The sequence below is a fragment of the Talpa europaea genome (genome assembly GCF_964194135.1).
Source record: "Talpa europaea genome assembly, chromosome: 11".
In the NCBI taxonomy this organism is placed as follows: domain Eukaryota; kingdom Metazoa; phylum Chordata; class Mammalia; order Eulipotyphla; family Talpidae; genus Talpa; species Talpa europaea.
The window spans coordinates 35237370-35265033 of record NC_140078.1 but is presented as its reverse complement, the minus strand read 5'-3'; the positions used below and the strand labels follow the sequence as shown (position 1 = coordinate 35265033).

The following is a 27664-nucleotide window of genomic DNA, read 5'->3' as shown; positions in this document are numbered from 1 at the left end:
TGATCAGTGTGAACACGAGTAAAAACTAGCTACCTTTCCTTATTTTTTAGTTAATTCTTGTTTTCCCCTATAAATGAATGGACTGTAAACACTGCTGCAATGAAAATCTTTATTTTTTTAAAAGACACATTTATTCAGTGTCATGATCAGACTATTACATTTAGCAATCAATAGCATGGGTGCAAAAAAAAAAAAAACTACATTAAAATTCTTTGTTGGAATGCTTTTACACTTGCCACAGAACAGAAACTAAAATAATCTGTTATACAATTAGTGACAAATACAGTCCTTAAGTTTTTTACCCATTCACACAAGTATTGTCTAAAATATGTCTTCTTTGGAGCAGCAAAGCCCTGCCACCTCTGTGCTTGGCTTAGGTCACAGATCTGTTGTAACCTGTAGCTCCCCTGTCACTTCTCTCCTCTCTGCTAAGCTTTGTTTCTTGCAGTTGATAAAACCTTCTGCCATGGTCATTGTCACTGCTGTTTCTGGAGTCATCCTGGTTTCATGGTTTGGTGAAGTATTGGCTTCTGCCACCATAGGCCACGCTTCTGCCTCCAAAATTTCCACCTTTCATGTCCAAAATTTGAAGATTGTTGTAATTGCCAAAATCATTGTAGCTTGCCACTCCTGCCACAGCCACTACCCTGGGTTCCATAACCCTGTCTACTATTTTGATGGCCTCTGCTTCTTCCAGACTAACCAAGACTCTTCCATAAGCACCACCGCTACCAAATCCACTATAGCCATCCTCACTGCCACCATATCTGCCACCTGCACCACTACGGCTGTCACCAAGGTCACCTTGACCACTGAAGTTTCCTCCACAACCAAAGTGGTCATTCCCAACAAAACCACCTCCATGACCACCACCAAAGCTTCCAGAACCACTTTGACCTCTTTGGCTGAGTGAAGCACTGGCCACCTCCGGCTTAGACAGGGCTTTCCTTACTTCACAGTTGTGGCCATTCACAGTATGGCATTTCTTTTTTTTTAATATAAATTATTTTTTATTTTTATATTCCCCATACAATTGCAACCCCCTTATTTTGACCCCAATCCCTCCCCTCCCTGTCCCCCAACCCCCATAGAGTGTCTCTGGTTCATAGTTGTTTGTTGATTTTGATTTTTACTTTCTTATAGTTATTCTTTTTTCCTGGTCCCTTATTTAAGTTTTCTAGATTCCTGCTATGAGTGAGACCATCTGGTATTTTTCTTTTTCTTTCTGGCTTATTTCTTTTTTTTTTTTAGATATTTTATTTTTATTTATTTTTTTTAGATTAGATTTTTTTTAAATAATAAATTTTATTGTTATATTCCCCATACAATTGCAACCCCCCCCATTCTGACCCCAATCCCTCCCCTCCCGCCCCCCACCCGCCAAAAAGTGTCTCTGGTTCATAGTTTTTTGTTGATTTTGATTTTCACTTTCTTATAGTTATTCATTTCCTGGTCCCTTATTTAAGTTTTCTAGATTCCTGCTATGAGTGAGACCATCCGGTATTTTTCTTTTTCTTTTTGGCTTATTTCGCTGAGCATGATCCCTTCCAGCGCCATCCATGTTGCTGCAAATTGCAAGTGTTTATCTTTTTTGAATGCTGAGTAATATTCCATGGTGTATGTGTACCACATCTTCTTGATCCAGTCATCTATTTTTGGGCATTTGGGCTGTTTCCAAAGCTTAGCTATTGTAAACAGTGCTGCTATAAACATAGGGGTGCAGGTGCTCTTTGGAATTGATGTTTCTGTGTCCTTTGGGTAAATACCTAGGAGTGGAATTGCTGGATCATATGGAAGCTCTATGTTTAGTAGGTCAAGAAATCTCCATACAGCTCTCCACAGTGGTTGGACCAGTTTGCACTCCCACCAACAGTGCAGGACAGTTCCTTTTTCTCCACAACCTCGCTAACATTTGTTGTTGCTAGTTTTTTTAACATATGCCATTCTCACTGGTGTAAGATGGTATCTCATGGTAGTTTTGATTTGCATTTCCCTGATGACAAGTGATGTTGAACATTTTTTCATATACCTGTTGGCCATTTGTATTTCCTCTTCAGAGAAGTTTCTTTTTAGCACTTCTGCCCATTTTTTGACTGGATAATTTTCTTTGTTTTTGTTGAGTCTCATCAGTTCTATGAAGATTTTTGTGATCAGTCCCTTATCATTAGTGTTATGTGCAAAAATGTTCTCCCAGTTGGTGGGGTTTCTCTTTGCTTGTGTTATTGTCTCTTTTGCTGTGCAGAAGCTCTTTAATTTGTTTCGATAATAAAAGGGATTTTTTTATTTCTTCTTCTTCAGATTTATTGTTTGTGTATAGGAAGGCTACTGACTTTTGCATGTTGATTTTTTATCCTGCCACTTTACTGAACTGATTGATGAGTAGAATTAGTTTTTCTGTGGAGTTTTTGGGGTTCTCTATGTATATTATCATATCATCTGCAAATAGTGATAGTTTGACTTCTTTTCCTATTTGGATTCCTTGTATGTCTTTCTCTTGTCTTATTGCTCTGGCTAGGACTTCCAGTATTATATTGAAAAGCAGTGGTGAGAGTGGACATCCTTGTCTTGTTCCAGATCTTAATTGAAATGCTTTCAGCTTTTCACCATTGAGAATGATACTGGCTGTTGGCTTGTCATAGATGGCCTTTATGATGTTGAGGTATGATCCTTGTATCCCAAGAATTTCAAGGGCTTTCATCATGAATGGGTGTTGCACTTTGTCAAAGGCTTTCTCAGCATCTATTGATATTATCATATGGTTTTTATATATTTTTTGTTGATGTGTTGGATAACATTGATTGATTTTCGGATGTTGAACCATCCTTGTGTCCCTGGAATGAATCCTACTTGGTCGTGGTGAATTATCTTATGGTACGTTGTTGGATTCTGATAGCTAAAATTTTATTGAGGATTTTTGCATCAGTGTTCATTAGGGAGATTGGCCTGTAGTTTTTCTTTTTTGTGTTGTCCTTGTTCGGTTTTGGTATTAGTGTAATGTTGGCTTCATAAAACGTGTTTGGTATTGTCCCTTCCTTCTCAATTTTTTGGAAGAGTTTGTGAAGGATAGGCACTAATTCGTCTCTGAATGTTTGGTAGAATTCATTTGTAAATCCATCAGGTCCTGGGCTTTTGTTTTTGGCGAGGTTTTTGATTACCATTTCAATTTCGCTGCTTGTAATTGGTCTATTTAGGTGTTCTATTTCTTCTTTATCTAGCTTTGGGTGATTGTAGAGTTGTAGGAATTTGTCCATCTCCTCTAGATTGTTGAACTTGTTTCCATATAACTGTTCATAGTAGTAACTGATTATTCTTTTGATTTCTGCTGTGTCTGTTGTGATTTCTCCTCTTTCATTTATGATCCTGTTTATTTGTGCTTTCTCCCTTTTTTCCTTTGTGAGCCTGGCTAGGGGTTTGTCTATTTTATTGATTTTTTTTGAAGAACCAGCTCTTGGTTTCATTGATCTTTTGGATTGTTTTTTTAGTTTCAATTTCATTTATTTCTGCTTTGGTTTTTATTATTTCTTTTCTTCTACTGGTTTTGGGTTTTTTTTATTGTTCTTTTTCTAGATCTTTGAGCTTTGAGATTAGGTTGTTTCTTTGAGTTCTCTCTTGTTTCTTGATGTGAGCCTGTATTGCTATATATTTTCCTCTTATTACTGCTTTTGCTGCATCCCATACATTTAGGAAATTGGTGTCCTCCTTGTCATTCAATTCAAAGAATTTTTTAATTTCTTCTTTAATATCCTCGTTAGTCCAGTGGTCTTCCAGAAGTGTGGTTTCCAATCTCCATGAGGTAGGAGAGTTTCTTGCCTTCTTTTTATGGTTTATTTCTAGTTTGATGCCTTCATGGTCAGAAAAGATGGTTGGTATGATTTCAATCTTGGTGTATCTGTTGATGTTTGTCTTGTGTCCCAGTATGTGATAGATCCTGGAGAATGATCTGTGTGCACTTGAGAAAAATGTGTACTCAGATTTTTTTTTGGGTTTAGTGTTCTATAGATGTCTGTTAAGCCCAAGCGCTTTAGATCCTTATTTAGAGCGTTAGTGTCTTTACTTATTTTTTGTCTTGTTGATCTATCCATTGTTGATAGCGGTGTGTTGAAGTCTCCCACTACGTGTGTTTTCTCTGATGTCTATTTTCAGAGATGACAATAGTTGTCTGATATATTTTGGTGCTCCTTTGTTTGGTGAATGTATGTTAATGAGTGTTATTTCTTCTTGAAGTATTGTCCCCTTGATCATAATGTAGTGACCGTTGGGGTCTCTTTTTATCTTTTTGAGTTTGAAATCTGTTTTATCTGATATAAGTATAGCTGTTCCTGCTTTCTTCTTTGGTCCATTTGCTTGTAGGATTGTTTTCCATCCTTTAACTTTGAGCCTATTTTTATCTTTTGTAGCTAAATGTGTTTCCTGGAGACAGCAAAAGGTTGGGTTTTGTTTCTTAATCCAGCCTGCGACTCTGTGTCTTTTTATTGAAGAGTTTAGTCCATTTACATTTAGAGTTAATATTGATATGTTAACATCTGTATTTGCCATTGTGTTTGTCTTTCCTTTGATTTTATTTATTTATTCTTTTAATAACTTGTTTTTTTTTTGGCCTTCTTTCGTTGTTATTCGTCCCTCTGAGGTTCTGGCTTTAGTACTCCTTGTGGTATTTTTTGGAGAGGGGGTTTAGTCGTAATGAAATTCCAGAGTTTCTGTTTGTCTGGGAAGGTCCTTATTCTTTCTTCATAGAGGAAGGAGAGCTTTGCAGGATAGAGTATTCTTGGTTGGCATCTGTTTTCTTGGAGTCTGTTGACTATGTCCCTCTACTCGCTCCTTGCCCTAGTGTTTCTTCTGATGTCTGATGTCAGTCTGACTGGTTTTCCTTTGAATGTTATCTGTTTCTTCCCTCTTGTCAGCTTCATTATTTTTTCCTTGTCCTGGATTCTTGGGAGCTTTACTATTAATGTGTCTTGCTGTATTTTTCCTTTTGTTGTGGAAGTTTGGTGTTCTTCTTGCTTCTTGTATATCAATTTTCAGCTCCTTCTTCACATTTGGGAAGTACTCTTCAATTATCTCGTTGAATATTTTCTCTGTTCCTACATCTCTCTCCTCTCCTTCTGGGATTCCTAGAACTCTTGTATTTCCTTTCCTCATGGAGTCAGATAGTTCCCTAAGTCTTTCTTCGGTCTTTTTCCTTCATACTTCTCTTTCCTTTTCTGTTTTGGTTCTTTTTATTTCTGTGTCTTCAAGAGTACTTATTCGTTCTTCCATTTCATCTATTCTGCTTTCATAGCTTTTCCCAGAGTTCTTTAGCGCCTCCATTAATTCTTTGATTTCCTGCATTTCTTTTACTTCCCTCTTTAGGGACTCAATTTCATTCTTCTGATCGTTGGTTATTTTTCCCTTATTGTTTTCCTTTACGACTCCTGTCAGTTTTTTAATCATGGCAATTTTAAACTCTCTTTCTGGAAGGCTCAGAAGTTCTTCCAAGTTACTGTCGTTGCAATCTGGGGGGTGGTTTTCTTTTTGTGGTGTGCTTTTTTCCTGAGGAGTTGCTGGGTTGCATGTGGTTTTTCTACTCCCTACTGTCTGTTTTCTAATTTGCCATATACATTGGGACACTGTGTTGCTGGTACTGGCCGGCATCTTGGGCGAACTTCCCAGCTCACCTCTGGCTCTTCCAGGAGCCATCTGCCGGTTTCAAGCAGGCTTTACTGAAGAAATGTCCCTGTTCTAAAATGGCTATGTGGGATGCACTCCCTGCGCACCTGGTCTGCCCCGGTGGTGGGTTCCCGCTCCCCATCTGGGCTGGGACTGCAGGTCAGAAGGGACCTGGCGTGGGTGAACTTCCTAGCTCACCTCTGGCTCCTCCGGGAGCCTTCTGCTGGTTTCAAGCAATCTTTACTGAAGAAATGTCCCTGTTCTAAAGTGGCGATGCGGGGACGCACTCCCTGCGTGCACTAGTATGGCATTTCTGGATAACAATCTTGTCTACAGAATCACAGTCATCAAAGGTTAGAAAGGCAAATCCTCTTTTTTGCCCCTGCCTTGAGCAGTCATAATTTTAGCCACTTCAAATTTCCCATACTGCTCAAAACAATGTCTTAGGGGATTTTCTTCAGTGTCTTCTTTAATGCCACCAACACAAATCTTTTTCATTTAAGTGGGCACTGGGTCTTTGAGAATCTTCTCTTTCGACAGCCCTCTCTGGTTCCACAACTCTCCCATCTGCCTTGTGAGGCCTTGCATTCATGGCTGCATCTACCTCCTCCACCGTGGTGTAAGTGATAAACCCAAAGTTTTTGGATGGCTGAGTGTTTGCATTTCTCATTAGTGTTTGCATTTCTCATTGCATTTCTCATTTCTCATGGTCTGAGAGCATCCCCATTGCTCAAAATGGCTTCTCAGACTCTCACAGGTTGTTTCAAAGCTTAAACCTCCAATGAAGAACATCCCCAGCTCTTCTGGATCCTTGGGAGACTCTGACTTTGACATGATGACAGTGGAAGGGGACGCTTTTACAATGCTTACTTGGTGGTGTCCACAGGCAGAAAGGGATATTCTAACGAACGTGTCCTGCAATCAAAACCTTTAAACATATGTCCCTCAGCATTTCTAAGATAAATTTCCAGATGTGGAATTGTTGGGAGATGTTTTCTTTAAATATTATTATTTTTGCAAGGTTAACTACAAAATACAAGGCAGATTTGAACTCTCAAAAATGCTTGAATGGGCCCAATAACCTGGGACAGCCCAAGTGTACCACATGCACCTGGATTCTGAGTGCACAGCTACATGGACCAGAACAAAGGCAAGTAGGACTCATTCTGGAAATGGTGAATGAGGGGTGTCTGGAGAGGAAGGAGATGATTCTATTGACCCAGGGCTCATGACCACAGGGTGTTTTTTTTTTTTTTTAAAGATTTATTTATTTATTTATACAAGCACTGGGTATAGTCAGAAGCACAGGAGGGTGAGAGAATTCACCAGAGCCAGAGCGGGGAGCAGAACAGGCAGACTGATGAAATACACTACTGAGAGGAGCAGCAGGCATGGCAGGAGAGGTCTGCGTGCCATGTGGGATCCTCACTGGTGGCCAGGGATCAAACCGGTGCTGCGGAGGCTGCAGGCAGCTTTGCAGCCCAGTGCTCAACTGCTGTGCCACCGGGGAGACCCCACAGGGTGCTTCTTCTCTAGAAACTTTCCATTCCATGTGGGAATCTGTACTTGGGCATTGACCATGTATTGCCTGAATGGTGCACAAGTGTATCCAGCCTCCCTTCTCTTGAAGGGACATGTACATGTCCACCCCATCCCCAGGTGGACTGATCCAGAACAAGGGCCCCCTGTACATGAAGTGAATGGGTTCCAAGGAGGGCTTCCCTTGGAAGTCATCACGGGAAATGTCTGAGGGGCACCATCCAGCACAGTAGCTGTTGAAGGAGAGGAAGCTTGTGACCGTGGAGGAAGTCAAGATGGGGTAAAGGACCTGGCACCAAGTCTTAGACTTCACACCTCAAGCTTCTGTGAGATTGAACAACTCCCCTTACCTCGCCTAGCCCTCCTCAACAGGTGACCATCACACCATGCTCTTCAATAAATTTATGAGGGTTTGTCAGGAGTAAGTGGAAACAACAAGCAAAGGGGCTTGAAGAGGACAAAGCAGCTCATGTAACATCAATAACACCCCAGGGTTGTACCCCAGCTACCAAGAGACAAGGAGAGCAGAGCTGAGTGCCCCCAGTCACCCCAGATGAGGCTGTGAGAGATCAGCAGACAATCAGTTGACCCCCAGACTCTAGGTGAGTCTAGCTCAGACCGGCCAACTTCAAACCAGTTCAACTGAATCCTAAAGACCCATGAGCTAAATAAACAAACGTTTGTTGTCATTTATCACTGAGGTTTTGAGGTCACTTTGAGCACTGCATATTATCATGGCACTAGGTTACAGAGAGCCAAGGTAATAACAAAGAGCCATAGTGAAAACAGTAAAACGAGGAGCAATTTCCAAGAAAGCTGATTTTCTATTCCTAGTGACAATATCCTCAATGTTCTAATCTCCCTGGAACTAGCCATGGCCATATGACACAGTTTTGCCCAAAAAGTAAGGGGCAGATGCAGTTAATGTTACCCTTTATTTCTACCTTGAATTTGTAGGTGATGTCTGCAATGGCAGGAACCATTGCCAACCTCCTAAGGATGGCAGAGCTCCGAGGATGCCATTCACCAACTGATCTAATTCCAGAAACTATCTCCCTCTGTACTTCTACTAGCGACAAAATGGACCTCCTGTTTGTCTCAGTTGCCACAAGAACAGGGTTTCTGTACTTGCAGCCATGTTTTCCTTAGCAGATATGGGGCACAGAAGGTTCCTTTTGCTGGGCAAGGGTAATGAAGCAGATCAGAGAAAGCATCACAGAAGAAGAGGATTTTGAAAGACAAATACTATGTCATTGGGCGATTTCAAAGGTTGATTGGAACTAATAAAAGCAGAGACCTTTGGCAACAGTGGTTAAACTGAAAAATATCTAAGGTAATAGGAAATCACCATGGCGTATGGCTTAATAGAGGTGAACAGGCTCTAGCTAAAGTGTCGAGATACGTAAGGGCTTTTGAATTGTGAGGGCAAGTGTATCCGAATGACATGATATTAGCCCTGCTGTTTTATGTGACATCTGTAGTCAGCGGTTTTCACAGACAATTTCTTTTTACTACATTATCTGCACTCACGTTGCTCTATCTTTAATTTCAATGAAGATGGTGTTGGGGAAGCAATTCCTGGGGAAGATGGATAGAACTCTGGCCTTGAGGAGAATTGTAAATCTCCCAGGGAATATGGTTTGAATGATAACCAAAAAAATCTTCCTTTTTCCTGTTCTGTCTTTTTCAAGTGATCATGTATGATTAGACTTACAAAAAAAAAAAAAACCACCAACAAAAAACAAAACAAAACAAAAATAAACCACCCAAACTATTTCATTGCAAATAATATTTCCTTATTATAAGCTTGGTATTTTAGCCTCATGGTGCCTTGAGGCACTAACATAGGTGCCTATTGGCAGGTTCTGACTTCACCACAGACTTTATTCTCTTAGAAACATTGTCTCTAGTGATGAGAGAGGAGAGAGACTGAGACTCACAGCCAGACCAAGGTTCTGAACAAGATTCTAGAAGTTGCATGGAAGAGGAACACTGGAGATGCTGTGGTCCCCCCTGGTCCCCCCATGACATTAATTTAGAGGGTTCTACCGCATTTTAAGTGTAAGATTCCACCTCAATTTGTTTGAGGACTTTCGATCTAAACTTACATAAAGCTGTCAAGAAAAGCTGGGGCATAGGTGTCCTTGGCAGGCTGATGGGGGCTGAAGCTTCAGCACCCCAGTTCCCTTGCCCTGAGCCGGGTGACTTTGCAGTCTCCCTGGGTTTCCCAGAAAAATTAAGCTTCACATGCCCATGGTATTGTAAGTTGCACCTTACACCTTCTATTAGCAATCTCCCCTTCTATCTCACTTCCTACTCCCCTACCGAGGTTTTTATTCACCCCCCAAATAACCATGCCTCTGGGTCTGCATCTGGGAGAGCCCAAATTTAAACAAAAGGGAAGGGGGTTAAGGAAGACAGCAGAAAGAATGAAATACAGTTAGAAATCAAGATAGGCCACTCTCAAAAGCAACCGTCTTCCCAAAGCTAGGGGGACTCTTCCTTTGTCCCATCTGGTGATCATTTTGTCAGTTGCATTCACTGAAGAGAATCTTGTGACGGGTTTATCTGCAGTGGTGCAGGCAGGAATAAGGGGACCAACAGGCAATGTGGTGGCACCTAGAACCTAGCAATGCAGGAAGCAAGAGGAGGGAACAGAGTGTCTACAGCCTGGTGAGTGTGTGGACAGGGCTGTTTGGTGGTGGTCTCAGAGGGGGCAGACGGAAACAGCTGCTCTGAACTCTGGAGAGCCAGAAGGGATCAGGGAAGGAATTCCCATTCACCTTTCCAAAAGGCAGAACCTCACTTGTGGAATCAGCAGTAATAATTTCCCTACTCTATATGTGCTTCCTTCCTTTTCAGAGTTTTAACCGGCTGAAGTCTTCATTTGGCTTGCACAAGAACAGGCATAGAGAATAGGGTTGAGAAAAAGAGGACAGGTTCAAAGAGTAAGATAGTGACAAGCTTGGGCATCCTTGGTGTTGTCAAAAGCACCCTGACCTCAGCAGTCCAAGGGACCTGCTGGGTGTGGGAGTGAGAAAAGTGGATGAGGCAGGGTCTGCGGTTGGCTGGGAAGTGGTGGCCCATCTTACAGGACAACCTGTGCTCTGCCCTGGCCTATGCTGCACAGAATAGATGTTTACTGTGTTCACAACTTAGAACTTTTAAGTAAAATCTCTTAATTTTGAGTAATGAGTACTCTGTTACCATTCTGACTTTGGCTTCTTTCTTTTTTGCAGGCTCTGCTCCAGGCACAGTGATCTCTTAACTGTTATGTGATCAAACCTGGTTGGCTCTGCACCAGGACCCTCTGCCCCAGCTCCCTCACAGGCTTCCTCCCTCCCTTCCTTCAGTTCAAGTCTCACTCTCTGGAAGCCCACCCTGACCTTTCAAGGGGCTTCTTCTATACCTCCCTTTTTCTTTGTTTTGTTGCATGAATTATCTCCTACCACACTGAATAACCTACTTTTTATTCTATTTATTTTACTGTCTGTCTCCTTTAGAATGTTAGTTTCCACAAAAGTCTGCCCATTTTGTGCTCTAATGTATCCCAAGGGCCTAGAACAGGGCTGAGACATAATACATGTCTAACAAACACTTGCTGGATGAATGATTGAATTCAACAATGTAAAGCACGGAGTCAACCAAATAAAATACGTCAATAGTAAGATCTTTGAACTTCGGTCTGATCCAATTGCTCTCAGTTTTTCTGTTTGTTTGATTTGATTTGGAAACTGAAGTCCTGAGCAATTTAATAACTGCTCTGCAGTCACTTCATCATAATGGTCTGTTCTAAAACTCTCATCCTTAGACTTTTGGACCAGAGTTTGTCCCACAACATCATGCTCAATTTCATGGATTGAAATGGTTCAGATGGGGACCTAGTTCTGTAACCTTGGACTTGCCACATGTGGAAACCCAACTGAACAGGGATTATTTTTCCATGACTTTCCAGTTTCCTCTGACAGACATGATACCTGTAGTTGTTAAACATGTGAACCCCATACCTGAACTTTAAGAGCCCCACACTGTGGTATCCTGTACCTGGGCTCCATGACAGTGAAAATACCCAAAACATCTGGAGAGCCCAGCAGGACAGAAATTTGGGATAGTTTTGTTCATTGCTGTTCCCTTAAGCCTGGCAGGAAGGGAGGAAGGAAGGAGAAAAGGAGAGAGGGGAGAAAGGAAGGAAAAAGCTCCTTCTATGGGCCAGACCCTGGGCTCAGTGATTGGCATAAATTAGTTTATTTTGCCTCCCTAATAACCCACATACAGAGGTTGAACCTATAGAGAATCCAATTTACAGATGATAAAACTAAGATTTGCAAAGAATACAAAGCATACCCTATCAAGAGAGTCAGCAATTATGCAAATCTGTTGCTATATGACTTCCAAATCCCCAGTGTTATTCACCCAGTACAGTCCAAGCACTGAGGAGGGGAATTCCCTACCTGATATGAATAAACCAAAGAAAAGGGCTCCTGGGTCTTGAATGAGATGGCCAGTAGCAGATCCTCAGATCAGAATCCATCTGCAATGGAGGGCCAGTAAAGTAGTGGGAGAGTTGGACAAAAAGGGGGAAGAAGTCATGGAAAAGGGATGGTGCTGATGACACTCCAGCCTCTGATCCTTCACAGAACTCTGTAGTGTAGACAGCACCACAGACCCTGCCTTGCAACAGAGCTAGGCTCTCTTACTACCATACCTGCCAGTCACTGGCTGGGGCCACTCCAGAGAATGTAAATCCCGAGGTCCTCCCCTACTCTCAGTGCATCCTGGTAAAGTGGCTCCAGTAGCCCAAGATAGTTATCTGAAAATCACAAGGGCGTGGTCCAAGAAGAAAAGCACACAAAATCTGAGGGCTAGGCACATGAACTAGTAAAGAGGATGCAGGTCAATCTGATGGAACATGAAGATGTCTGCTAAATATGTAAGCGGATCATTGATATTAACTGAACACACAAGTGAATTCTATGTGACCACAGAGGAAGGACACCTAACCCATGTTTTCTAGAGTAAGGTGAAGGGAAAAGTTGATACTTATATTAATCTGAGAACACAATCAAGCATTAGTCAAGTAAAAAAGTCAGAGAGAATTGGCTAGACAAGAAAACAGCATGAATAGCAACAAAGTGTTATGAGTTAACATGGTTTATGCTTGAAAAGTACATATTATTACTACTGTTGAAGTGCAGACTGTGAATGAGGAAGCTGGACAGATGAGGCTGCAGAAACAGGCAAAGGTCAGTTTAAGGAAGTTCTTGTGCACCATGCTGAGATATCTTGATGCATTAAGTGCAGACTCATGAATAGGAATCACTGTTGACTAGATGAGCATTATGAGGATAATGATGATGAAAATGTTTTGATGGTGGTGGTGATGATGATGATAGTGGAGGTGATGATGATAGTGACTGTGATATGGTAACAGTGAGGACAGTGATAATGTTGGTGATGGTGCTGAAGGTGATGGTGCTGATCTAATAATGTGATGATGATGATGATGATGATGATGGCAGTAGTGGTGATGACAATGATTGTCATGTGAAGACTATAGAGACAATAGTGATAATGATGAAGACCTCAGACATTTGTTGAATATTGACCACAGGCCTAGAACTACTTTAAACTTGATCTCTCAACTATACCACGAGACATGTAGTTTTCAGGCAAGAAATCTGAGGTAGAGAAAATACAAGCTCAAAGTCTCAGAGACAGTGCAGGACAGAAACTGGATTTCAATCCCAATTGTATGACTCCAATCCAAGTCAGAGCTCATGGCTCTAATAAAAATTGCTTTCAGCAGTGAGAGGATGAGTGGTCTGAAGGTCTAGGTTGCCCACTGGTAAATATTTCTCATGACCTCATTCTTCCTTGACTTTTTTCTTTCCTCTCTTACTCAGCGATACTTCCCTCTCCCTTTTCCAGTGAGCCCCAGTGACATACACTAGGGGGAGTCCCCACAACACCATGTAAATACTGACAACAATAGGCTTGCTTACCAACACTTTCTCTTTCTTTTTGGGCTCATTTGAGAAAATGAGGACAATGATTTCTACCCTTGGGATGCATTGTAAATACTACCAATTTTTTTTTTTTTAAGATTTATTTATTTTGGGCCTCCCTGGTGGCGCAAGGGGTTAAGAACTGCACTATGAAGCAATCCACAGCCTCTGAAGCACAAGTTCGATCCCCGGCTGGCCACAGAGAAACCCACATGGCGCAGCAGTCCTCTCCTGTCTTGCCCTCTGCTCCCCTCAGTAGTGTATTTCAGTCAGTCTGCCTGTTCTGTTCCCCATTCTGTCTCTGGTGAGTCCTCTCACCCCCTGCATCTCTGGCCTGTTCCCCAGTCTTGTGTGCATAAATAATCTTTAAAAAAAGATGCATAGGAGGGGGCGGAGCAACATGGCGGCGAGGAGACGCTGTGAGTAAGATCTCCCATTAAAAAAAGTTAATAGGGAGGAAAAGCGGCAGGTCCCAGTGAGAACTGGGACACGGAAGATAAACCGGTGACTCCAGCAAACTGCCCGAAGAAGAAAGTTGCCATAAAAGAGGACCAGAAGGGAGGGAAGCGCAGAACCCTGCTCCCCTCCCCCGCCCACAAAGTCGGCACTCTCCGACCCTCAGAGAGGAGGAAAAAAAAAAAAAAAAAAAAACAAACTAAAACGGCCAACAAGAACAAAGGACGCAGCAAGCGGGACTGTGAGTGGAAAGGAACTATTGCAGCCACCACACCCCGTGAACGGGAGCTGTGGAGAACGCTGCAGGATCCGCCGCGGAGGTGAGCTCCAGGCGCCATTAAAGAGAGCCCCACCCCCAGGAGGAGACCAGCACCAGCACACAGCCCCGAAGCCACCCGGTAAGCTTGCGCAGAAAAGCGGCGCGATGGAAAAGCAGACAAGGATCGGGATCAGGATTGCGCGGAAAAGCAGCACGGATCAGAATCGGGATCCACTGAAAAGCAGTGCGGTTGAAAGCAAAGGTGGATCCGGATCGGATCGCAGCTGCCCAGGTCCCCGCGCCTGCGACCTAGGCTTGCGGGGAGACGCGTGGAGGCCCTCACTGAGTGAGCAGGAACCAGGCGCCCAGGCACGGGAGCCGGATTCAAAAGGCGCCATTCCCGCGCCACTGATCTGGGCTACAGCCCGCGTCCTGGAACTGAGGGCTTTGGAACTGAGACCTGGGGCACAAAATTAGGGGCGTGGGTTCCCCACGACGGTGGGGCACAAGGCAGACACAGCACCCCAAAGCCGTTGAGGTGTACCCTACCATCCCCGCTCTGTTCCCTATCCCACGGGGTGGAAAATCAGCTCCCCAAGGGCTCTAGGAGAGATCTCTGGCGCCACCTAGCGACTTGAAACCAGCAGAGGCTCCTGAAGGAGCCAGTGGCCAGCTGGGGAGTTAGCCCACGCCAGGCCCCTTCCGACCAGTAGTCTGAGCCCACAGGGGAGTGAGCACCCACAGCCGGGGCAGACCAGGTGCGCAGAAGAGTGTGCCTGAGACCGGACGCGCAGGGAGTGTGTCCCACATCACCATTTTAGAACAGGGACATTTCTTCAGTAAAGACTACCTGCAGAAGGCTTCCTCAGGAACCAGAGGTGAGCGGGGGAAGTTCGCCCATGCCAGACCCCCTCTGGCCTGCAGTCCAAGCCCAGAGGGGGAGCAGGAACCCACCGCCGGGGGAGACCAGGCGCACAGGGGAGTGTGTCCCCACATCGGCATTTTAGAACAGGGACCTTTCTCCAGTAAAGACTGCTTGAAACTGACAGATGACTCCTGGAGGAACCAGAGGGGAGCAGAGAAGCCCACCCAAAATGCCGGCCAGTCCCAACAACACAGTGTCCCAACGCATACAGCAAATTAGAAAACAGACAGTAGGGAGGAGAAGAACTCTCCAGAGAAAAAGCACACCACAAAAAGAAAACCAGCCCCCAGATTGCAACGACAGTAACTTGGAAGAACTTCTGAGCCTTCCAGAAAGAGAATTTAAAATTGCCGTGATTAAAAAACTGACAGAAGTCATAAAGGAAAACAATGATAAGGGAAAAATAATCAACGATCAGAAGAATGAAATTGAGTCCCTAAAGAGGGAAGTAAAAGAATGCAGGAGATCAAAGAATTAATGAAAGAACTAAAGAATTCTGGGAAAAGCAATGAAAGCAGAATAGATGAAATGGAAGAACGAATAAGTACTCTTGAAGACACAGAAATAAAAAGAAACAAAACAGAAAAGGAAAAAGAAGTACGAAGGAAAAAGAATGAAGAAAGACTTCGGGAACTATCTGACTCCATGAGGAAAGGAAATATAAGAGTTATAGGAATACCAGAAGGAGAGGAGAGAGAAGTAAGAACAGAGAAAATATTCAAAGAGATAATTGAAGAGAACTTCCCAAATGTGAAGAAGGAGCTGAAAATTGATATACAAGAAGCAAGAAGAACACCAAACTTCCACGACGAAAGAAAAAATACAGCAAGACACATAATAGTAAAGCTCCCAAGAATCCAGGACAAGGAAAAAATAATGAAGCTGGCAAGAGGGAAGAAACAGATAACATTCAAAGGAAAGCCAATCAGGCTGACATCAGACTTCTCCGAAGAAACACTACGGGCAAGGAGAGAGTGGAGGGACATAGTCAACAGACTCCAAGAAAACAGATGCCAACCAAGAATACTCTATCCCGCAAAGCTCTCCTTCCTCTTTGAAGAAAGAATATGGACCTTCCCAGATAAACAGAAACTCCGGAATTTCATTGCAACTAAACCCCCACTCCAAAAAATACTACAAGGAGTCCTAAAGCCAGAACCTCAGAGGGACGAATAACAATGAAAGAAGGCCAAAAAAAAACAAGTTATTAAAAGAATAAATAAATAAAATCAAAGGAAAGACAAACACAATGGCAAATACAGATGTTAACATATCAATATTAACTCTAAATGTAAATGGACTAAACTCTTCAATAAAAAGACACAGAGTCGCAGGCTGGATTAAGAAACAAAACCCAACCTTTTGCTGTCTCCAGGAAACACATTTAGCTACAAAAGATAAAAATAGGCTCAAAGTTAAAGGATGGAAAACAATCCTACAAGCAAATGGACCAAAAAAGAAAGCAGGAACAGCTATACTTATATCAGATAAAACAGATTTCAAACTCAAAAAGATAAAAAGAGATCCCAATGGTCACTACATTATGATCAAGGGGACAATGCTTCAAGAAGAAATAACACTCATTAACATATACTCACCAAACGAAGGAGCACCAAAATATATCAGACAACTGTTGTCCTCTCTGAAAACAGACATCAGAGAAAACACATACGTAGTGGGAGACTTCAACACACCACTATCAACAATGGATAGATCAACAAGACAAAAAATAAGTAAAGAAACAAAAGCTTGAAATAAGGACCTAGAGCAATTGGGCTTAACAGACATCTATAGAACACTAAACCCCAAAAAAACGGAGTACACATTTTTCTCAAGCGCACACGGATCATTCTCCAGGATCGATCACATACTGGGGCACAAGACAAACATCAACAGATACACCAAGATTGAAATCATATCAACCATCTTTTCTGACCATGAAGGCATCAAACTAGAAATAAACCATAAAAAGAAGGCAAGGAACTTTCCTACCTCATGGAGATTAAAAACCACACTACTGGAAGACCACTGGACTAATGAGGAGATCAAAGAAGAAATTAAAAAATTTTTTGAATTGAACGACAAGGAGGACACCAATATCCTAAATGTATGGGATGCAGCAAAAGCAGTAATAAGAGAAAAATATACAGCAATAGAAGCTCACATCAAGAAACAAGAAAGAACTCAAAGAAACAACCTAATCTCGAAGCTCAAAGATCTAGAAAAAGAACAACAAAAAAACCCCAAAACCAGTAGAAGAAAAGAAATAATAAAAACCAAAGCAGAAATAAATGAAATTGAAACTAAAAAAACAATCCAAAAGATCAATGAAACCAAGAGCTGGTTCTTCAAAAAAAAATCAATAAAATAGACAAACCCCTAGCCAGGCTCACAAAGGAAAAAAGGGAGAAAGCACAAATAAACAGGATCATCAATGAAAGAGGAGAAATCACAACGGACACAGCAGAAATCAAAAGAATAATCAGTAACTACTATGAACAGTTATATGGAAACAAGTTTAACAATCTAGAGGAGATGGACAAATTCCTACAACTCTACAATCACCCAAAGCTAGATAAAGAAGAAATAGAACACCTAAACAGACCAATTACAAGCAGCGAAATTGAAATGGTAATCAAAAACCTCCCCAAAAACAAAAGCCCAGGACCTGATGGATTTACAAATGAATTCTACCAAACATTCAGAGACGAATTAGTGCCTATCCTTCACAAACTCTTCCAAAAAATTGAGAAGGAAGGGACAATACCAAACACATTCTATGAAGCCAACATTACACTAATACCAAAACCGAACAAGGACAACACAAAAAAGGAAAACGACAGGCCAATCTCCCTAATGAACACTGATGCAAAAATCCTCAATAAAATTTTAGCTATCAGAATCCAACAATGTATCCATAAGATAATTCACCACGACCAAGTAGGATTCATTCCAGGGACACAAGGATGGTTTAACATCCGAAAATCAATCAACGTTATCCAAAACATCAACAAAAAGAAATATAAAAACCATATGATAATATCAATAGATGCTGAGAAAGCTTTCGACAAAGTGCAACACCCATTCATGATAAAAGCCCTTGAAATTCTTGGGATACAAGGAACATACCTCAACATCATAAAGGCCATCTATGTCAAGCCAACAGCCAGTATCATTCTCAATGGTGAAAAGCTGAAAGCAATTCCATTAAGATCTGGAACAAGACAAGGATGTCCACTCTCACCATTGCTTTTCAATATAATACTGGAAGTCCTAGCCAGGGCAATAAGACAAGAGAAAGACATCCAAGGAATCCAAATAGGAAAAGAAGAAGTCAAACTATCACTATTTGCAGACGATATGATATTATACATAGAGAACCCCAAAATCTCCACAGAAAAGCTAATTCAACTCATCAATCAGTTCAGTAAAGTGGCAGGATACAAAATCAACACGCAAAAGTCAGTAGCCTTCCTATACACAAACAATAAATCTGAAGAAGAAGAAATCAAAAAAACCATCCCTTTTGTTATTGACACAAAAAACATCAAATATTTGGGAATAAATCTAACAAAAGAGGTAAAGGACCTATACAAAGAAAACTATAAAACACTGTTAAAAGAAATAGAAGAAGACACAAAGAAATGGAAAGACATCCCCTGCTCATGGATTGGAAGAATAAACATTATTAAAATGGCCATCCTTCCAATAGCAATATACAGATTCAATGCTATTCCAATCAAAATTTCAATGTCATTCTTCAAAGAAATAGAACAATTATTGATGAAATTCATATGGAATCACAAAAAACCCCGAATAGCCAAAGCTCTCCTGAAAAAAAAAGAAAGGAATGGAGGCATCACACACCCAGACTTCAAACTATACTACAAAGCCATAATCATCAAAACTGCATGGTATTGGGACAAGAACAGACATACAGACCAATGGAATCGAATAGAAAATCCAGAAATAGGGCCTCCCCAGTGGCGCAGTGGTTGGGCGCTGGGTTGCGAAGCTGCCCGCGGCCTCTGCGGCGCCGGTTTGATCCCTGGCTGCTCCCCGGCCACTGGAGGAGGGTCCCACATGGCGCGCAGACCTCTCCTGCCACCCGCTGCTCCCCTCAGCAGTGTACCTCAGTCCTTCTGCCTGCTCTGCTCCCTGCTCTGGCTCTGGTGAATTCTCTCACCCTCCCGCACTTCTGACTGTACCCAGTGCTTGCATAAACAAACAAACAAATAAATAAATAATTAAAAATATGCCTCTATAAAAAAAAAAAAAAGAAAAAAAAGAAAATCCAGAAATAAACCCACAGATTTATGGTCAACTAATCTTTGACAAAGGAGCAAAGACTATGCATTGGAGCAAAGAAAGTTTGTTCAATAAATGGTGCTGGGAAAATTGGGTCGCTACATGCAAAAGAATGAAGCTTGACCACTACCTCACACCATACACAAAAATCAACTCAAAATGTATTAAAGAACTAGACATAAGACCTGAAACCGTAAAATATATAGAAGGAAATATAGGCGAAACACTACGTGATTTGCACATCAAAGACATCTTTACAGACACATCACCCAAAGCAGTGATAGTGAAGGCAAAGATAAACAGCTGGGACTACATCAAATTAAAGAGCTTCTGCACAGCAAAAGAGACAATAACAAAAACAAAGAGAAACCCCACCAACTGGGAGAACATTTTTGCACCCAACACTAATGATAAAGGACTGATCACAAAAATCTGCAAAGAGCTGATGAGACTCAACAACAACAAAGAAAATAATCCAATCAAAAAATGGGCAGAAGAGCTAAAAAGAAACTTCTCTGAAGAGGAAATGCAAATGGCCAACAGGCATATGAAAAAATGTTCAACATCACTTGTCATCAGGGAAATCAAAACTACCATGAGATACCATCTTACACCAGTGAGAATGGCACATATTAAAAAAACTAGCAACAACAAATGTTGGCGAGGGTGTGGAGAAAAAGGAACTCTTCTGCACTGTTGGTGGGAGTGCAAACTGGTCCAGCCACTATGGAGAACTGTGTGGAGATTTCTGGACCTACTAAACATAGAGCTTCCATATGATCCAGCAATTCCACTCCTAGGTATTTACCCAAAGGACACAGAAACATCAATTCCAAAGAACACCTGCACCCCTATGTTTATAGCAGCACGATTTACAATAGCTAAGCTTTGGAAACAGCCCAAATGCCCAAAAATATATGACCGGATCAAGAAGATGTGGTACATATATACCATCGAATATTACTCAGCATTCAAAAAAGATAAACACATGCAATTTGCAGCAACATGGATGGCGCTGGAAGGGATCATGCTCAGCGAAATAAGCCAAAAAGAAAAAGAAAAATACCGGATGGTCTCACTCATAGCAGGAATCTAGAAAACTTAAATAAGGGACCAGGAAAATGAATAACTGTAAGAAAGTGAAAATCAAAATCAACAAAAAACTATGAACCAGAGACACTTTTTGGGGGGTGGGGGGCGGGAGGGGAGGGATTGGGGTCAGAATGGGGGGGGTGCAATTGTATGGGGAATATAACAATAAAATTTATTATCTAAAAAAAAATTTAAAAAAAAGTATGTTTAGACATTCAAAAAAAAAGATGCATAAATAAATTAATAAATCTTTTAAAAAGATTTATTTATTTATACAAGAGATTAGGTACAGGCCAGAGGTGTGGGAGGGTAAGAAGATTCACCAGAGACAAAGCTGGGAGCAGAACTGATGGACGAACCAAAAGCACTGTTGAGTGGAGCAGCGGGCGAGACAGGAGAGGTCTGCCGTGCTATTTGGGTATCTCTCTGGCTGGCCGGGAATTGAACCCACACTGCAGAGGCTGTGGACAGCATCACAGCACTGCACTCAAACCGCTGAACCAATGGGGAGGCCAATACTACCAATCCTAACTTTTTTGGGGGACTCTGAAAATTACTCAACTATCTGCAAGATGGTGGAACTCTTCAAAGTTTTTATCAGTAACCTGAGCAGAGCTTTCTGAAGAAAACCATAATACAGTAGAATTTTGATGCCAGTGTTAGAGCTAAGCTTATTGTACATCTGTCTTTGAAAGACACCAGGCTGGAAGAAGTTATCAAGATATTTGCATTCTAAACTTTCTGTCATTTTTTTGTTATTCTGTCTCCATATACAGTCCTGGGAGCTGGTGGGCACTGTGTCTGGCAGATAACATCAGTGAAACTGCAAGCCAATCATGGATGCAGAAGTAGGACTTCCAAAAACAGAACAGGCATGAGACATTGCACTCCAGGCAGGCTCACAACCTGGCGCCTCTTCAAACCCATGTCCTTTAAATATTTATTCAACATTTATTTAGTGGAAGAGGGATGAGGAAACTAATCTTCTATTAATAAAAAAAGTATATAGAAATAAAGCCTCTTACTAATTCATTTCTACTGGTGCAGCCTAGTTGATTTGATGATGATCTTCTGCAAAGTCTTCCCCCATATTGCTGTAATCGTTATTCTCTTTCAAGCTCCTTTTGTACTTTTCTAAAGTAGGCAGCTTCTTGTTGGTGAATTCTAAGTATTAATATTTTCCATCTAGATAGTGATACACATTTTATTTGATGTTGCTAAATACTGTGCACTGTTCAATTTTAAAATTTCAGCTTATGGGATAATGTACATGTAAGAGAAATAGGCCAGTGGTAGCAAGTAGCAGGCAGATACTTTGATTTCTACTTTAGGTGACTGCTTCAGGTGGAGGGAATGAATTTGTCTTCAGTTGTCTTGTGGATACTCGAGTTAGTGGCACCATCTTTCTCATCTACTATATTGATGTTTTAGTACCCCTGGTAGATTGGCATCCTGAGAAAATGCTCAGATGTTTACCCTCCAATTTGACTTTAGTCACCCTGCTGAGAACCACAGTAACAATCCCGGGTGAGGACCATTTGCTTAACTGCATGTCTCTCCCGGGTCCTACTACCAGGACAACCCAGTATCGCAGGATGCTTTTCTGTGTGTATATAAGTTACCATTAGTAGTGAGGGGTACAGTGGAGTGTCCTATTTGAGAAGGTAGAAAGGGCCTAACCAGCTGGATGGCTGGGGGTGGGGTCCAGTCTAGGGCTGCGTGTGTGAATGAACAAAGCTAATGGGCTCTTGTGGGGCTTAAACTGTGACCTTCATTTTATTGCTTAAGATCTAGTGCAGCTGATGAAGCCAGACCAAAGCTTTATATTACAGTGTTTCCAACTTCATACTTCAATGACAAACAATTAAAATAATTACCAGATGATTACTATGGACTTTTAACTAGGAGGTTCAAAGCCTCTCTTGCTAGACAGTTAGCTTATTTGGCCACATATGCTCCCTTCCCTCTGGCTGATCGCAGCCGATTTGATGTTAGGGGGTATTCCAAGGTATCCTTTGTACCTGGACAAGAGTACAAATGCCTTCTGGTCTCGGAATGTTCTTCCTACATTGCTGTTTAGCTGCGGTGACCTTAGAAAGCAACCAGGGCTTAACACAGAGAGGGTCTCAGATTGTTCCATTAAAAATCCTCTCTTCTGATGGAGGAACAGTCACTAACAATGAGAAGGGGCACCTCTTGTTGCAGTTTGTAAATGCTGACACCAGTGTTAGGAGCTATGGCTTCAAGGCAGAGCTAAAATTTAATCATGCTTTTAGTGACCTTCCCCAGGGCTCAGGAAAATTGAGAAGCAGAGTTTCTTGAGGAAGTAGAAGCAAATAAAAATCCAGGAGATCATCTAAAGGCATGAGGGGAAAGCACACTGAAGTACAATTGAAATTAGTTCCCTTGAGGTTACAAAGGAGAACAGTGGTATCCTTAAGTTTTCTGCAGTTCTCTTCTGCAACATACAAAACAGAAATGGAAGAAATTTGCAAGCTAGTGAATCCTGCTCTTCCTTATGTTAATAACTGGGAGGAGGCAGAGATGCACTGTGTTTACAAAGCTGAAATCAGATAGTCTGGGTCTATATCTCAACTGTGTGAAATGACGTGAGTATTTTAACCCCGTTAAGGCTTCAGTTGTCTTTGTCTGTAAAATGGAAAAAACAATAATATCTACATCATATGCTTGTTTTGAAGCTAGATAAAACATACAAACTTCTTAGCATAACAGCTGGACTGTTGTAAGCTTTCAATAAATGCTGAATAATATTAGTGGTGTCATTATGTTAAATCAAGTTGCAGAAAAGTGGGACCTGAATTGAATTGGACTAATTTCAATAAGGAATCATTAATAAGAAATGTTAGAAAATATTAGTAGACTTATTCCTCTCTTGGACTGCATCTGTGGGGTCACTTACTTATATGGAGGCAGGTGTACAGGATTGGTTTGTAAAGCTCCTGGTTCACTTTCCTTCCCATGTCTCCTAAAGATGTTGCCCAGCCAAAGAAACCCAACCCAGGTTTCACATTCCAACAAAACATGATTTAAGTTTCCCTAGTGGTCAGTGGGAATAGCCAAATAAATGATAAAATCTAACCCACCCTGGAACCAATGATAATTACAACTGAAAAGCAGATGGGGTCTCAATCTAGGCCCATCTGTTCCACATCTATGGGAAGTTTCCCCAGCAGAGAGAAGAGAGAGTTATAGCCAATTTCTTTTTGCCCCAAGAAAGATTGGACTTCTGCATTTAAGAAAGTATCTTACTTGCCATCACAAGATTTTCTCTACTCTACATAGCCCCAGAAACATTAGGTCAGACATCCATGCAAGGAAAGATCAGCAGAATTAGCTCAGGAATGAAGATGGTTCCTCAAACTCAAGACGTTAACACTAGTGAGAAAATCTGGAGATAAGAAAATATTTCAATGTAACTCAACTACTGGTTTGTAAGACAACCTCTCCTCACCCCATATATAATTCCAATTAAGTGGCCTGGATGAGGAAATTATTTGATTGGATTCTATTACTTAGAGCTATATTAGCTATCTTTCTAAGAACTCACTAAGAAGCAATTTCCTCTTTCCCTTTTTAAACACAACATATTAATTGAACAGAAGAAGAATGAACTAATACAGTGGCTCCTATAGGGAATGCCAGTGTTGCTGGGTCTTGTCAGGAAGGGATTCTAAATTTACAGGTATGAGCCAATAAAGGAAGTATAATCTAGTGGACACAGAAGCAGGAGATCACAGAGATCGTGGGGGCTAGGAGGCTCAGTTGCTGCTGACTACTGGTCTGCATGTGTATCCGGTCCCCTGCTTTAGATTAAAGGCATGTAGATATACCTAAGGCCCCAAAATTCTTTTTCCCTTTGCCCATTTCAACCATGAACCTGCCCAGCCTGGGATGGTTGCACAACAGTTGGTAGGTGGGAATCCAATGTTTGAGGAAAGCATGTGGCCCTGGGAGAAGATGCTGTTTGTGTCCCTTGGCCTACTTTTAACAACAGATACTTTGAGAGACACAGGCAGCTTCCTAGTCAGGACAACTTCCCACCTCACTGTGGCTCTCTTCTCTGCTGAGGAAGTCCCTGAGCAGCTTTTCTGCTGAGGAAGTCCCTGATGTCAGAGAACTTTCCTGAGTCCATCCACAGAACAGTCTGAAAAAGCCCAGGTTTTAGCAACTGAGAGCCAATCATCAACAAAAGAGAAACAGGAATAGGCAGCAGTCAGGGTATTCAGCAACTAGGCTTCTCAGTCCTACTGAGATAATTTTGATTCATGGTCTACACCGTTCCCCCAAAAGTCTTCAGAGGAAATCCAGAGAGAGCCCTGGTAGTTTATAAGGCTGACCAGTTCTTTAATGCCCCCTTTGTTGGTGTGCCTCTTTTTACTGACTTGCTTTCCTACTTCCTGATTTTTGCTTCCTGGTATTACCTCAAATAAACTTCCTGCACCTGGTGTGCCAGAGCAGGCTTCTGTCAGCTCATAACGACCAATTACAACTTTTCAGGAATTTTCCAAGTCCACTGATAAAATATTGGTGGTACAGGATAGGTCTTGGTGTGGGCATTTTACACTATAGAAATTGGCACATGCTACAAAACAGAACCAACCTTTTTTTCTTGACAGAAGAGGCAGTTGTTAAATTTATCTATATACTACCATCTTTACCCAAGTCCTTGGTCTCAGGGTTTGTTTTGGAGAACAGAGAAATTAAGCATCAGATGCCCTACTGAAGCCAACACATAAGCTTTCGGATAATAATAATAAAAAAAATCTGCCATGATTGTTACATTCTTCATTGGCCAAATTAAGGTTTTTAGTGTAGTTAACTAAGAGAATTTGTTTCTAAATTTAGAGTTAAGGAAATAAGTAGAGAAACTGAAAGAAAAACTGCTAAGAGCCTTTGCTACTTAAGACTTATTCAAGATGATATACAGGAGAAAATCTTTGTGCAACCTTGGGTTACACAAAATTTATTAGATAGAATACTTTTTAAAAAGGAAAATAAAGAAAAAGTAAAATGATAGAATGGACCACATTGACATAGAAAACAAAGCAAGACAAAAGTTTACACTTCAGAAAACACTTTGAAAATGAAAAGAAGGCCACAGGCTGGTAAAAATAGTTGCAAAATAAGTATCTTAAGAAATATTTGTATTCAACCATATAAAGTATACAACTGAAAAAAACCCCAAAACAACCTAATTACAAATGGACAAAATATTTGAACAGACACTTTATCAAAGAAGATAATGAATAAAAAAGAATCTCATGGAAAGATGTTCAACATTATTAGTCAAAGGTCCTAATCTAATTAGAAACCTCTACATACTCACTGGAATGGTTGGTGTTAAAAAGGTTAATGAGATTGTCTTTTCTGATTGCTGAATAATATTCCATTGTGTATATGTACCATATCTTCTTGATCCAGTCATCTATTTTTGGGCATTTAGGTTGTAAACTCATGCAATTTGCAGCAACATGGATGGAGCTGGAGGGGATCATGCTTAGTGAAATAAGCCAGAGAGGAAAGAAAAACACTGGATGGTCTCACTCATAGCAGGAATTTAGAAAACCTAAATAAAGGACTGGGAAAAAGACTAATTATAATAAAGAAAAAAATAAAAATCAACAAACAACTGTAGACCAGAGATACACTACTGGGCCGGGGGGAAGAGAGGAGGGATTAGGGTCAAAATAAGGGGGGTGGGAATTATATGGGGAATATAACCAAAATGAAAATGCATACATTGTGCAAAAATGAAAAATGATGTAAAAATTACATAAAATAAAATTTAAAAAAAGGCTAATGATATCAGGGGCTGGTAAGAATGTGGAGCAACTGGAATTCTCATGCATTGCTAGGTGGAGTGCAAAAAGCTACAGCAATGTTGGAAAAATATTGGCAGTTACTTACAAAACTTAACATACACTTAGATATCACCCTCAGGTATTTACCCAAGTGAAATGAAAACATCTATAGACACTAACTTTTGTATCTGAATGTTCAAATTAGCTTTATATGAAAATAACCCAGATGTCTGTTAACAGATGAATGATAAGTAAACAGGGGTAAATCTGTACAGTGGGACTCAACTTGGCAATAAAAAGGAATGAACTCTGTAAGTACAACACATACATATCATGATGTGGGTGGATCTCAAAAGCATTATGGTAAGTGACGAAGGTTGATATCACCAGTCAAAAAACATCACATCCCTCTGACATGCCATACCAAAAAAGAGTACAATGTCATTGTGATATTTCTTTTGGACACGAATAATGTCACCCAAACCATCAGAAAACAGCATACAGATCTAATTGACCTGTGCTTTGAAACTGAATTTTATGAAAAAGACCAAGAGCCTGTCATGGATTGGAAGTGATTAAAGAGACATACAACTAAATGCAAAATGAGATCCTGGTTGAATTAGGAAAGGAGATTAATGAGAAAACTGGTGAAGTTTGATTAAGTTCTGCTGATTAGTTGTTAGTATTGTACCAATGTTAACTTCCTGGTTTTCACAACTGTACTATGGTTATATAAGATGTTAACAACAGGGTTAGTCAGGCTGAATAGGAATTTGTTCTTATTTTTGCAGCTTTTCTGTAAGTCTAAAATTATTTCAAAATTAAAAAAAAACTTAAAAAATGGAGGGTTTTTTTGGTATGCAAATTATACTTCAATGAAAGTAATTAAAACAATTAGCAGGTCCACATTTCTCAAACTGTGACCCAGAGAGTCTGCTGTTTCTTCGAGGGGCCTGACATGGGAAGCTTCATGCTCATGTCCCTTCCCAGTCTCCTACCTGAGGTCACAGTTCAACCAAAGCATCTCCATTGTGCTTCATGTGTGTTTATATGTATGCGTGCGTGCACACACATAATGCATGTATTACATATGCATGCACGTACACACATACACATATTATACATGTATGGATACACACATGTATACACATGTACATATAATGATTCATATGTGTATATATGCACACATAATTATTCTGCTTATGATTTCAAAAAGGACAAATATTATTGCTAAGAAAATTCATTTCAACAATAATATTAAATTTTCAAACATTCAACTTAGTTCTAACTTTCTTTGGACTTGGTGATGGTTGCTGAGTTTGAGACAGTGAAACCAATAGTTGGACACAGTGTTGTCAACTGGTAAATGTGCAATAATTGACTCTCAGGGTGGTGGGGGAAGCCTCAATCATAATACTTTCTGATTTCCATGTAGAAGTACTACCACTATGCTCAATTTTAGGTTATGTGGCAGAATCAGGGAGAGCTGGACAGTGGGCACTCATGAGCCAGGAGAAGTATCTTCAGGCCACTCTGGGACAGATCTGGCTGGGCAGGAGGCCGGACTCAGATAATTGGGAAAGATGGTCTCACAAGTGTTTAGAAGCAGTAA

The 27664-nt window shown here is 41.0% G+C and overlaps 1 protein-coding gene and 1 pseudogene across 2 annotated transcripts in view; both read right to left on the bottom strand.

The window, feature by feature from the left end:
* SLC24A3 (solute carrier family 24 member 3) overlaps nucleotides 1-27664 on the bottom strand; it is a gene marked incomplete at its 3' end in the record, with an annotated part of 433413 nt that overhangs the window by 150781 nt on the left and 254968 nt on the right. The window lies entirely within an intron of this gene.
* On the bottom strand, nucleotides 506-6480 carry LOC311179350 (heterogeneous nuclear ribonucleoprotein A1-like 3; annotated as a pseudogene). The gene is made up of 2 exons: nucleotides 5947-6480; nucleotides 506-972 (listed from the first exon to the last, which is right to left on the bottom strand). The product of its transcript is annotated as a heterogeneous nuclear ribonucleoprotein A1-like 3 (transcript).